We start from the raw sequence: 13,539 nt of genomic DNA, 5'->3' as shown, positions 1-13,539 counted from the left end.
CACCCTGGGGACACCTCGGGGACATCCCCAAAGCAGGGACACCCCTGGGGACACCCCTGAAGCAGGGACATCCCGGGGACACCCCCAAATCAGGGACAATGCGGGGACACCCCGGGGCGCGGCCTGGGCGGTGCCGCCGCAAAAGGAGGCGCAGGTCCCACCGAGATTCGAACTCGGATCGCTGGATTCAGAGTCCAGAGTGCTCACCATTACACCATGGGACCGCCCGGCTCCTTGCGCGCCGCTCCCTCCGCCACGAAAAAGAGACCGCGGGGCCGCCCCTGCGGGAGGGGGCAGGAAACCCCCGGGGAGGGCCGGGAAAAGAGGGAAAAAGGGAAAAAAAAGTGGAAAAAAAGGAAAAAAAAATGGGGAAAAGTGAACAAAGAGAGGAAAAGGAGAGTCGCCCGAACAGGGACTTGAACCCTGGACCCTCAGATTAAAAGTCTGATGCTCTACCGACTGAGCTATCCGGGCTCTGAAAAACACAGCCACAGGGCAGGAATGAAGTGGGTTTGGGGAAAGAATCGGTGGATTTGGGGGAGAAACCCGAGGATTTGGGGAGAAACCTCGTGATTTTTGGAATAAGCCCGATTATTTGGGGAAAAATCGAGCAGTTGTAGGGAAAAATCGAGCGGTTGTAGGGAAAAAAAAAGGGTTTAGGGAGAAATCCGAGGCTTTTTTTGGCGAAAAAGAGAATCTGGGGTGGAGGGTGAAATAAACAGGGGGGGAAGGAAGTTTTAGGGAAAAACCCGAGGTTTCAGAGAGAAAACCCGATATTTAGGGAGAAACCCAAGGTTTCGGGGAGAAAAACCGACGTTTTGGAGAAAACCCCGAGGTTTTCGGGAGAAAAGCGAGGTTTTACAGAAAAAACACGAAGTTTTGGGGGAAATCCGCGATTTTAGGGAAAACCCCGAGGTTTTAGGGAGAAACCAGAGGTTTTCGGGGAGAAAACCCGAGGTTTTAATGCAAAAAAAGGGTTTAGGGGAGAAACCCACGGGTTTGGGGGAAAATCTCGCGGGTTTAGGGAGAAACACGAGATTTTAGGGAATAAGCCCCGAGGTTTTGGAAAAAAACCCAAGGTTTTAGGGAAAAGCACGAAGTTTTAGGGAAAACCGCGAAGTTTTAGGGAAAAACACGAGGTTTTAGGGAGAAACCCGAGTTTTTCGGGAAAAACGCGAGGTTTTGGGGAGAAATCCGAGGTTGTGGGATTTTAACTCGCCGGGGTTGGGGCAGGGAGGCGGCAGAACGCGGCTGGGCTGCCCCAGACAGAGAAACGAATACGAAATTGGAGATTTTTGATCGAATTTAAACCCCAGAAACCCACAGCTTTCGCCACAAACGCATTTCCGTGCAGGGGAATAGAGAAATAACTAGATTTGGGTTTTTCCCAAAAAAACCCAAGGTCTGTTTGTTGACTTCCTGCTCCCCGAGTGAGGGATTTCCAGGGTTTACTTCAAAATATTTTTTTAACTATTACTACTACTAATATTAATAATAACAACAATAATTATTATAATAATTATTATTATAATTATAATATTAAATTTATATAATAAAAATAAAATATAATATATAATTATACAGCAATGTCATACATTAGGATAATGTAATGAAATGTAATGTAATGTAACGCAATATAATATAATATAATATAATATAATATAATACAATATAATACAATATAATATTTTTTTGTTGTTATTATTATTATTACCCCCACAAGGACCATTGCCAGAGGCCACTCAGCACGAACTGCTCACATTTCCCAACATTTCCACATTTTCCCTTTGTGTTCCCCTAGATTTTCACCCTCTTATTTCCTATTTTTTACCTCACATTTTCCAGCCTTTTCCCCCCCTCTCATTTTCTATTTCTCTATTTTTTCCCTCAATTTTCCATTTTTTACCTCACATTTTCCACCCTCTTTCCCCTTCACATTTCCCAACATTTTCCCCCTCACATTTCTCACATTTTCTCCCTTCATGTTTCCCCACCATTTTCACCCTCTTATTTCCCATTTTTTACCTCACATTTTCCGGCCTTTCCCCCCTCACGTTTCCTGGCATTTTCCACTCAAATTTCCCATTTTTTATCTCACATTTTCTGCCCCTTTCTCCCCTCACTATTCCCAGCATTTTCTCCCCTCATGCTTCCTGCCATTTTCACTCTCTTATTTCCCATTTTTGCCTCACTTTTTCTGGCCTTTTCCCCCCCATGTTTCCCACCCTCTTCCCCCCTCACGTTTCTTGACATTTTCCCCCTCACGTTTCCCATTTTTATCCTCACATTTTCCACCTTTTTTCCCCCTCACATTTCCTGTCATTTTCTCCCCTCACGTCTCCCAACATTCCCCCCCCCCTTTCATGTTTTCTGCCATTTTCACCCTCACATTTCCCATTTTTTACCTCACATTTTCTGCCCCTTTCCCTCTTCACTACTCCCAGCACTTTCTGCCCTCATACTTCCCGCCATTTTCACTCTCTTATTTCCCATTTTTTACCACACATTTCTGCCCCTTTTTCCCCCTCACTATTTTCAGCATTTTCTCCCCTCATGCTTCCTGCCATTTTCACCCTCAGGTTTACCATTTTTTACCTCATGTTTCCTACCCTCTTCCCCTCTCACGTTTTCTGACATTTTCTCCCTCATGTTTCCCATCCTTTACCTCATATTTTATGCCCTCTTTCCCCCTCATATTTCCTGCCCTTTCCCCCCCTGCCTCCCGTTTCCCGCCATTTTTATCCTCACATTTCCCTTTTGTTACCTCATGTTTTCTGGCCTTTCCCCATCAGGTTTCTCACCATTTTCACCTTTTATTTATCTTTTTTTTACTTCCCATTTTCCACCCTCTTTCCCCCTCACATTTCCTGCCCTTTTTCCTCCCCTCACATTTTCCGCTTTCCCCCCCCCCCGCCATGTTTCCCATTTTTTTACCTCATGTTTTCTGGCCTTCGCCCACCTCACATTTCCTGGCGTGTTCCTCCTCTGATTTCCCCCTTTTTACCTCAGGTTTTCCACCCTTTTCCCCCCGGCACATTTCCAACATTTTCCCCCTCACATTTCCCACCATTTTCACCCTCTTATTTCCCACTTTTTACCTCACATTTTCCGGTCTTTTCCCCCTCACGTTTCCTGGCATTTTCCACTCACATTTCCCATTTTTTATCTCACGTTTTCTGCCCCTTTCCCCCCTCACTATTCCCAGCATTTTCTCCCCTCATGCTTCCTGCCATTTTTACCTCACGTTTTCTGCCCTCTTTCTCCCTCACATTTCCCAGCATTTTCTCCCCTCATGCTTCCTGCCATTTTCACCCTCAGGTTTACCATTTTTTACCTCATGTTTTCTGCCCTTTTCCCCTCTCATGTTTCCTGACATTTCCTCCTTCATGTTTCCCGCCCTCTTTCCCCCTCACATTTCCTGCCCTTTTCACCCTCACATTTCCCATTTTTTACCTCATGTTTTCAATCTCCTTTTCCCCCTCATGTTCCCCACATTCTCTCCCCTCACACTTCCCACCATTTTCCCCTTCTTATTTCTCATTTTTTACCTCATGTTTTCTACCCTCTTTCTCCCTCATGTTTCCATTTTCTTACCTTATGTTTTCTGCCCTTTTTCCTTCATGTATCACGCCCTTCTGCCCTCACGCTTCCCGCCCTTTTCTCCCCTCACGTTTCCTGCCCTTTTCTCTCCTCACATTTCCCACTTTTTTCTCCTCACACATTTCCCACCCATTTTCCCCCTCATGTTTCCCCTTTTTTACCTCATATTTTCCACCCTTTTCCCCACTCACATCTCCCAACATTTTCTCCCCTCATGCTTCCCACCATTTTCACCTTCTTATTTCTCAATTTTTACCTCACATTTTCCACCCTCTTTCCCCCTCATGTTTCCTATTTTCTTACCTTATGTTTTCTGCCCTCTTTCCTTCATGTATCACACCCTTCTCCCCTCACATTTCCCTCTTTTCTCCCCTCACGTTTCCCACTCTTTTTCCTCTCACATTTCCCACCCATTTTCCCCCTCACATTTCTCATTTTTTACCTCATATTTTCTGCCCTCTTCCCCCCTCACATTTCCCATCAGTTTCTCCCCTGACATTTCCCACCCTTTTTTCCCCTCACGTTTCCGTCCACTTTCTCCCCTCACATTTCCCACCATTTTCTCCCCTCACATTTCCCATCATTTTTCCTCTCACATTTTCCGCCCTTTTCCCTCTTATCTTTCCCATTTTTTACCTCACCTCTTCTGCCCTTCTCCCCTCACGTTTCTCTCCATGTTCTCCCCTCACGTTTCCCGCTCTTTTCTCCCCTCACGTTTCCCTCCATTTTCTCCCCTCACTTTTTCCTCCATTTTCTTCCCTCTTGTTTCCCTCCCTTTTCTCCCCTCACATTTTCATCCATGTTCTCCCCTCACATTTTCCACCCTTTTTTCCCTTATCTTTCCAATTTTTACCTCACTTTTTCTGCCCTTTTCTCCCTCATGTTTCCCACCCACAAATTTGGATTTTCCTCTCGACTCATCCTTTCCTGCTGAGTGTCTCTATGTCCATATCCCTCGCTGTCGCCTATGGTGAGTGATAATTGGTATATTTAAATGCAAATTTAATGCTATCTAATTTAAATTTTTAATTTTTATAATATTTTAATATAATATTATATTTTATATAATAATTTTAAAATAAGATTTAAGCAAATAGGGTTAGGGTTAGGAAATATTTGGAATATTAAAATGCAAGTAATTTGAACATTTAAATATGAATTTGGGTTAGGTTTAGGTTTGGGTTAGGGTTTTGGTTGGAGTCAGGGTCAGGGTTAGGGGATAATTGGAATATTAAAATAGGAATTATTTTGATATTTAAATTCTAATTTGGTCTTGGGTAAGGATTAGGGTTAGAGTTAGGGTTAGGCTTAGGGTTTGTGTCAGTGAATATTTGAAATAATAACATGAGAATTATTTGCGTATTTAGTAGCAAATTTATTTTTCAAGTGTGAACATTTCAAAGGATTTTGTCCAGAGGATAACTGTAATTTGAAAACGAGAAGAATTTAAATATATAAGTGTAAATTTAATTTTTAATCACGAATATTCCCCAGGTCCCTCCCTGGCATTTCAAACCCTGACGGGGCGGATCCCCATCCCACTCTCGCCCAATCCCGGCCTGAAGAACGGGAACAGATCAGGGGCAGGGGATAATTTCAATATTAAAATAGGAATAATTTTGATATTTAAATTCTCATTTGGTTTGGGTAAGGATTAGGGACAGTGGTAAGTTTAGGCTTAGGTTAAATGTTTGGGTTAGCATCAGTGAATATTTGAGATAAATGAGAATTATTTTAGTATTTAACAGGGAATTTACTTTTTAAATGTGAGTTTTTCAAAGTGTTTATTACAGGGGATAATTGGAATTTTAAATGAGAATAATTTGAATATATAAATGTTTGGGTTAGTGTTAGGGCCAGGTTTTGGGTTTGGGTCATCGTCAGGGTTAGGGGATAAGTGTAATATTAAAATAGGAATCATTTGGATATTTAAATTCTAATTTGGTTTTGGGTAAGGATTAGGGTTAGAGTTAGGCTTAGGCTTTGGGTTATCGTTTAGGTCAGTATCAGTGAATATTTGAAACAATAAAATGAGAATTATTTGAATATTTCACTGGAAATTTAAATTTTAAATGCAAAAATTTCAAAGGCTTTGTTCTAGGGGATAATTGGAATTTTAAAATGAGAATAATTTGAATCTGTCAATGTTGGGATTAGGATTTGGGTTTGGGTTTGGGTCATCATCAGTGTCAGATTTTGGGGATAATTTTAGTATTAAAATAGGAATTATTTTGATCTTTAAATTCCAATTCCATTTGGGTAAGGATTAGGATTGGAGTTAGGCTGAGGCTTAGGGTTAGTGTCAGTGAATATTTGAAATAATAAAATGAAAATTATTTTAATATTTAACATGAAATTTTATTTTAAAATGTGTATATTTGAAAGGGTTTGTGCTGGAGGATAATTGGAATTCTAAAATGACAATAATTTGAATATAGAACTGGAAATTTAATTTTTACACCCAAATACTCCCCAGGTCTGTTTCAAACCCTGACGGGGCGGATCCCCAGCCCGTTCCCACCCGATCCCGGCCTGAAGAACGGGAACAGCTTCCCGGGGATTTCCAGGGGCACGGATCCCAGGAGCTGCCGCTCCTCGGCGTCGAAGAACCGGAGCCGGCGCCGCTCGAGGTCCAGCAGCACCCCCGAGCACGCGGCAGCGCCCCGGGTCCCGCCGCAGCCGCCCGCCCCGCAGCCGGAGCTCACCCCGGGAACGCGCCAGGGACGGGCCCGGGGATGGGGGCGCGGCCGCCGGGATGGAGGGGATGGGGTGGGACCGGTGGGGATTCGGGGTGGGATCCGGGATGGAGGGGATGGGGTGGGACCGGTGGGGATTCGGGGTGGGGTCCGAGATGGGGTCTGAGATGGAGGGGAGGGGATGGTCCCGGTGGGAATTCGGGGTGGGGTCCGGGATGGGGTCTGGGATGGGATTTGGGATGGAATTTGGGATGGAATCCTGAATGGAATCTTGCAGTGAATCAGGGATGAGATCCGGGATGGGATCTGGGATGGGATTTGCGATGGGATTTGGGATGGAATTTGGGATGGAATTTGGGATGGAATTTGGGATGGGATCCTGCAGGGAATTTGGGATGGAATTTGGGATGGAATCCCAAACGGGATATGGGATGGGATCCTGCAGGGAATTGGGGACGGGATCTGGGATGGGATTTGAGGTGGAATTCGGGATGGAATCCCAAATGGGATTTGGGGTGGAATTCCGCAGGGGATCCTGCAGGGAATCCGGGATGGGATCCCGAACGGAATCTCGCAGGGAATCATCCCTCAGGGACTCATCCTGCAGGGAATCCGGGATGGGATCCAGGGTGGAATCCCGGAGGGGATCCCGAATGGAATCCCTCAGGGAATCCCGGATGGAATCCCGGATCTCCTCCGAGAGCACGCCCAGCTCCCAGTCGCTGCTGTCTCCCAGCTCCACTTCCCAGTAGTGCTTCCCATGGGAAAATCCCTCCCGAGCCACGGCCAGGGCCCCCAGGGATCCGGGATTGGGGCTGGGGATTTGGGATCCGGGATCGGGGCTGGGGATTTGGGATCCGGGATTGGGGCTGGGGATTTGGGATCCAGGATCGGGGCCGGGGATTTGGGATCCGGGATCACGGCTGGGGATTTGGGATCCGGGACTGGGGCCGGGGATTTGGATCTGGGATCGGGGCCGGGGATTTGGGATCCATGATCGGGGCCGGGGATTTGGGATCCGGGATTGGGGCTGGGGATTTGGGATCCAGGATCGGGGCTGGGGATTTGGGATCCGGGATCGGGGCTGGGGATTTGGGATCTGGGATCAGGGCTGAGGATTTGGGATCCGGGATCGGGGCTGGGGATTTGGGATCCGGGATCGGGGCTGAGGATTTGGGATCCGGGACTGGGGCCGGGGATTTGGGATCTGGGATCGGGGCCGGGGATTTGGGATCCATGATCGGGGCTGGGGATTTGGGATTCGGGATCACGGCTGGGGATTTGGATCCATGATCAGGGCTGGGGATTTGGGATCCGGGATCAGGGCTGAGGATTTGGGATCCGGGATCAGGGCTGAGGATTTGGGATCTGGGATCGGGGCCGGGGATTTGGGATCCATGATCGGGGCCGGGGATTTGGGATCCATGATCGGGGCCGGGGATTTGGGATCCGGGATCGGGGCTGGGGATTTGGGATCCAGGATCGGGGCTGGGGATTTGGGATCCGGGATCGGGGCTGAGGATTTGGGATCCGGGATCGGGGCTGGGGATTTGGGATCCGGGATCGGGGCTGGGGATTTGGGATCCATGATCGGGGCTGGGGATTTGGGATCCGGGATCGGGGCCAGGGATTTGGGATCCATGATCGGGGCTGGGGATTTGGGATTCGGGATCACGGCTGGGGATTTGGGATCCATGATCAGGGCTGGGGATTTGGGATCCGGGATCAGGGCTGAGGATTTGGGATCCATGATCGGGGCTGGGGATTTGGGATCCGGGATCGGGGCTGGGGATTTGGGATCCGGGATCGGGGCTGAGGATTTGGGATCCGGGATCGGGGCTGAGGATTTGGGATCCGGGATCGGGGCTGAGGATTTGGGATCCGGGATCGGGGCTGGAGATTTGGGATCCGGGTTTGGGGCAGATCCAGCATCGGCCCCGGATCAGCAGGGCCGGGTGCGTGCAGCTCTCGTCCAGCGTCAGCGAGACTGGGGGAGGAGCATTTGATAGAGGTTTGATAAGATTTGATAGAGTTTGATAGAGTTTTGATAGGATTTGATAGCATTTAATAAAGTTTGATAGGGTTTTGATAGGGTTTGATAGAGTTTTATAGGATTTTGGTAGTGTTTGATAGAGTTTGATAGGGTTTGATAGAGTGTGATAGGGTTTGATGGTGTTTGATAGAGTTTGATAGGGGTTGATAGGGTTTGGTAGGGTTTTGATAGGGTTTGTTGGGGTTTGATAGGATTTGATAGGATTTTGATAGCCTGTGATAGCATTTGATAAGGTGTGATAAGATTTGATAGGGTGTGGGAGGTTTTTGATAGAGTTTTATGGGGTTTGATAGGGCTTGGTAGGTTTCTGATAGGGTTTGATAGCGTTTGATAGGGTTTGATAGAGTTTGATAGAGGTTTGGTAGCGTTTGATAGGGTTTGATAGCGATTTGATAGGTTTTTTTATAGGGTTTGATGGGGTTTGGAAGGTTTTTGATAGGGTTTGATTGGGTTTGATAGGCTTTGATAGCGTTTGATAGGGTTTGATAGAGTTTGATAGTGTTTGATAGTGTCGGATAGGGGTTTGATAGAGTTTTGATAGGGTGTGATGGGTTTTTGATAGGGTTTGATGGGATTTTGAAAGGGTTAGATAGCGCTTGATAAGGTTTGATAGGGGTTTGATAGCGTTTGATAGGTTTTGATAGCGTTTGATAACATGTGATACTGTTTGATAGGTTTTGATAGGGCTTGATAGGGTTTGGGAGGTTTTCGATAGGGTTTGATAGGGTTTTGATATGGTTTGATAGGGTTTATAGGATTTTGGTAGTCTCTGATAGAGTTTGATAGGGTTTGATAGAGTTTGATAGGGTTTGATAGGGTTTTGATAGCGTTTGATAGGGCTTTGATAGCGTTTGATAGGGCTTTGATAGGGTTTGATAGAGTTTTATAGGATTTTGGTAGTGTTTGATAGAGTTTGATAGGGTTTGATAGAGTGTGATAGGGTTTGATGGTGTTTGATAGAGTTTGATAGGGGTTGATAGGGTTTGGTAGGGTTTTGATAGGGTTTGTTAGGGTTTGATATGGGTTTGATAGGGTTTGATAGGATTTTGATAGCCTGTGATAGCATTTGATAAGGTGTGATAAGATTTGATAGGGTGTGGGAGGTTTTTGATAGAGTTTTATAGGGTTTGATAGGGTTTGGTAGGTTTCTGATAGGGTTTGATAACGTTTGAAAGGTTTTGATAGCGTTTGATAGGGTTTGATAGAGTTTGATAGTGTTTGATAGTGTCGGATAGGGGTTTGATAGAGTTTTGATAGGGTGTGATGGGTTTTTGATAGGGTTTGATGGGATTTTGAAAGGGTTAGATAGCGCTTGATAAGGTTTGATAGGGTTTGATAGCGTTTGATAGGTTTTGATAGCGTTTGATAACATGTGATGCTGTTTGATAGGTTTTGATAGGGCTTGATAGGGTTTGGGAGGTTTTCGATAGGGTTTGATAGGGTTTTGATATGGTTTGATAGGGTTTTATAGGATTTTGGTAGTCTCTGATAGAGTTTGATAGGGTTTGATAGAGTTTGATAGGGTTTGATAGGGTTTTGACAGAGTTTGATAGGGTTTTGATAGCATTTGATAGGGCTTTGATAGGGTTTGATAGAGTTTTATAGGATTTTGGTAGTGTTTGACAGTTTGATCGGGTTTTGATAGTGTCTGATAGTGTTTGATAGGGTTTGATAACGTTTGATAGGGTGTGATAGAGTTGGATAGGGTTTGATAGCCTGTGATAGCATTTGATAAGGTGTGATAGGGTTTGGTAGGGTTTTGATAGAGTTTGATCGGGTTTGATAGGGCTTGGCAGGTTTTGATAGCGTTTGATAGGGTTTGATAGGCTTTTGATAGGTTTTTATAGGGTTTGATAGGGTTTGGTAGGATTTTGATAGGGTTTGATTTGGTTTGATAGGATTTGTTATCATTTGATAGGCTTTGATACAGTTTGATAGTGTTTGATAGGGTTTGATAGCTTCTGATAGGGTTTTATAGGGTTTGGTAGGGTTTGATAGTGTTTGATAGGGTTTGATAGCATTTGATAGTGTTTGATAGGGTTTGAAAGTGTTTTGATAACATTTGATAGCATTTGATATCATTTGATAGGGTTTGATATGTTTTTGATAGAGTTTGATAGGGTTTGATAGCATTTGATAGGGTTTGATAGGGGTTTGATAGCGTTTGATAGCATTTGATAGGGTTTGGTAGTGTTTGATAGGGTTTGATAGGGGTTTGATAGCATTTGATAGCATTTGATAGGGTTTTGATAGCGTTTGATAGGGTTTGAAAGGGTTTTGATAAAATTTGATAGCATTTGATATAATTTGATAGGGTTTGATAGGGTTTTGATAGGGTTTGATAGAGTGTGATGGGTTTTTGATAGGGTTTTATTTGGTTTTTGATAGAGTTTGATAGCATTTGATAGCATTTGATAGGGTTTGGTAGTGTTTGATGGGGTTTGATAGGGTTTGATAGGGGGTTGATAGGGTTTGATAGGGTTTGATAGGGTGTGATGGGGTTTTTGATAGGGTTTTATTTGGTTTGATAGGGTTTGATAGCATTTGATAGGGTTCGATTGTGTTTGATAGCGTTTGATAGCGTTTGATAGGGGTTTGATAGCGCTTGATAGCGTTTGATATCGTAGGCTATCGTGGGATATAATCTGACACAATTTTATATTGTTTGATACCATGTGATATCGTTGATGATGAGATATCATTTGATATCGTTTGATACAGTTTGATATCGGGTGATATCACTCGATGTCGTGTGGTGGTGTTTGGGAGAGGAAAAGGAAAACGAGAAAAGGAAAAGGAAAAAGAAGGGAAGGAAAGAAGAAGGAAGAGGAAGAGGAAGGGGAAGAGGGAGAGAAGGAGGACGAGGAAGAGGAAGAGGAAGAGGAAGAGGAAGAGAAGGACAAAGAAGAGGAAGAGGAAGAGGAAAGCAGCAAGGAAGAGGAAGAGGAACGGGAAAAGGAAGAGGACAAGGAAGAGGAGGAGGAGGAATAAGAGGAAGAAGATGAGGAAGAGGACCAGGGAGAGGATCAGGAAGAGGAAGAGGAAGGAGAAAAGGAAGAGGAAGATAAATGGAAACAGGAAGAGGATGAAGAAATGGAGGAAGAGGAAGATGAAGAGGAAGAGGAAGAGAAATGGAGAACGGGAAGAGGAAGAGGGAGAGGATGAAAATGAGGATGAGGAAGGGGAAGATGATGAGGAAGAGAAATGGGAACAGGAAGAGGATGAGGAAGAGGAAGAAGAAAAGGAGGAGGAGGAGGAGGAGGAGGAAGAGGAAGAGGAAGAGGAAAGCAACAAGGAAGAGGAAGAGAAAGTGGAAGAGGAAGAGGGAGAGGAAGAGGAAGGGGAAGGGGAAGAGGAAGAGGAAGAAGGAGGATGAGGAAGAGGAGGATGAAGAGGAAGAGGAGTAGGAAGAGGAAGAGGAAGAGGAAGAGGAAGAGGAAGAGGAGGAGGTGGAGGAGGAAGAGGAGGAAGAGGAGGACGAGGAGGATGAGGAAGAGGATGAAGAGGAAGAGGAGAATGAAGAGGAAGAGGAGGATGAAGAGGAAGAGGAGGAAGAGGAGGAAGAGGAGGATGAAGAGGAAGAGGAGGAAGAGGAGGAAGAGGAGGAAGAAAAGGAGGAAGAGGAAGAAGATGAGGATGATGATGAGGAAGAGGAGGATGAAGAGGAAGAGGAAGGGGAAGAGGAAGACGAGGAAGAGGACGATGAGGAAGAGGAGGATGAGGAGGAAGAGGAGGAAGAGGATGAAGAAGAGGATGAAGAGGATGAGGAGGAAGAGGAGGAAGAGGAAGAGGAGGATGAGGAGGACGATGAGGAGGAGGAGGAAGAGGAGGAAGAGGAAGAGGAGGATGAGGAGGACGATGAGGAGGAGGAGGATGAGGAGGAAGAGGAGGAAGAGGAGGAGGAGGATGAGGAGGATGAGGATGAAGAGGAAGAGGAGGAGGAAGAGGATGAAGAGGATGAGGAGGATGAGGAGGAAGAGGACGATGAGGAGGAGGAGGAAGAGGAGGAAGGCTCGGCCGCACTCACCCGCGTGGCTCTGGGCGCGTGGGAAATCTGCGGGAGAGCAGCGGCGCTGATTAGCGCTAATGATCTGTCACCGATTGGCGGCCATTAACGCTCATTAACGGCGGCTCATTTGCATATCCCGGGAGCGGGAACACGGAGCACGGAACACGGAGCACGGAACACGGAGCACGGAACACGGAACACGGAACACGGAACACTCACCCAGCTGGGCCTGGAGCTGCTCTGGAAATGGGAAACCAGAGAGGTCAGGGGGACAGCGGGGACACCTGGGACACCTGTGTGACACCTGTGTGACACCTGTCACCTGTGTGACACCTGTGTGTGACACCTGTGTGACACCTGTCACCTGTGTGACACCTATGTGTGACACCTGGGACACCTGGGACACCTGTGTGACACCTGTGTGACACCTGTGTGACACCTGTCACCTGTGTGACACCTGTGTGACACCTGGGACACCTGGGACACCTGGGACACCTGTGTGACACCTGTCACCTGTGTGACACCTGTGTGACACCTGGGACACCTGGGACACCTGGGACACCTGTGTGACACCTGTCACCTGTGTGACACCTGTGTGACACCTGGGACACCTGGGACACCTGGGACACCTGTGTGACACCTGTGTGACACCTGTCACCTGTGTGACACCTGTGTGACACCTGGGACACCTGGGACACCTGGGACACCTGTGTGACACCTGTGTGACACCTGTCACCTGTGTGACACCTGTGTGACACCTGGGACACCTGGGACACCTGTGTGACACCTGTGTGACACCTGTCACCTGTGTGACACCTGTGTGACACCTGGGACACCTGGGACACCTGGGACACCTGTGTGACACCTGTCACCTGTGTGACACCTGTGTGACACCTGGGACACCTGGGACACCTGTGTGACACCTATGTGTGACACCTGGGACACCTGGGACACCTGTCACCTGTGTGACACCTATGTGTGACACCTGGGACACCTGTGTCACCTGTCACCTGTGTCACCTGTCACCTGTGTGACACCTAAGTGTGACACCTATGTGTGACACCTGGGACACCTGAGGGACACCTGGGACACTTGAGGGACACCTGTGTCACCTGTCACCTGTGTCACCTGTCACCTGTGTGTGACACCTGAGGGACACCTGTCACCTGTGTCACCTGTCA

At 46.6% G+C, this 13,539-nt stretch overlaps 2 non-coding genes across 2 annotated transcripts; both read right to left on the bottom strand.

Moving 5' to 3' along the window:
• Positions 1-152: 152 nt before the first annotated feature.
• On the bottom strand, positions 153-224 carry TRNAQ-CUG (transfer RNA glutamine (anticodon CUG)). The gene has a single exon. It is a non-coding gene; the product is annotated as a tRNA-Gln (tRNA).
• Positions 225-401: 177 nt separating this feature from the next.
• On the bottom strand, positions 402-474 carry TRNAK-UUU (transfer RNA lysine (anticodon UUU)). Its single transcript has one exon. It is a non-coding gene; the product is annotated as a tRNA-Lys (tRNA).
• Between the last annotated feature and the right edge of the window lie 13,065 nt (positions 475-13,539).

Source organism: Melozone crissalis, unplaced genomic scaffold, assembly GCF_028551555.1.
Source record: "Melozone crissalis strain CALT ecotype California unplaced genomic scaffold, PUWL_Pcris_2 ptg000536l_1, whole genome shotgun sequence".
NCBI classification, from domain to species: Eukaryota; Metazoa; Chordata; class Aves; order Passeriformes; family Passerellidae; genus Melozone; species Melozone crissalis.
Note: the sequence above shows the minus strand (reverse complement) of the source record. Positions and strands in the feature narration are given on the sequence as shown.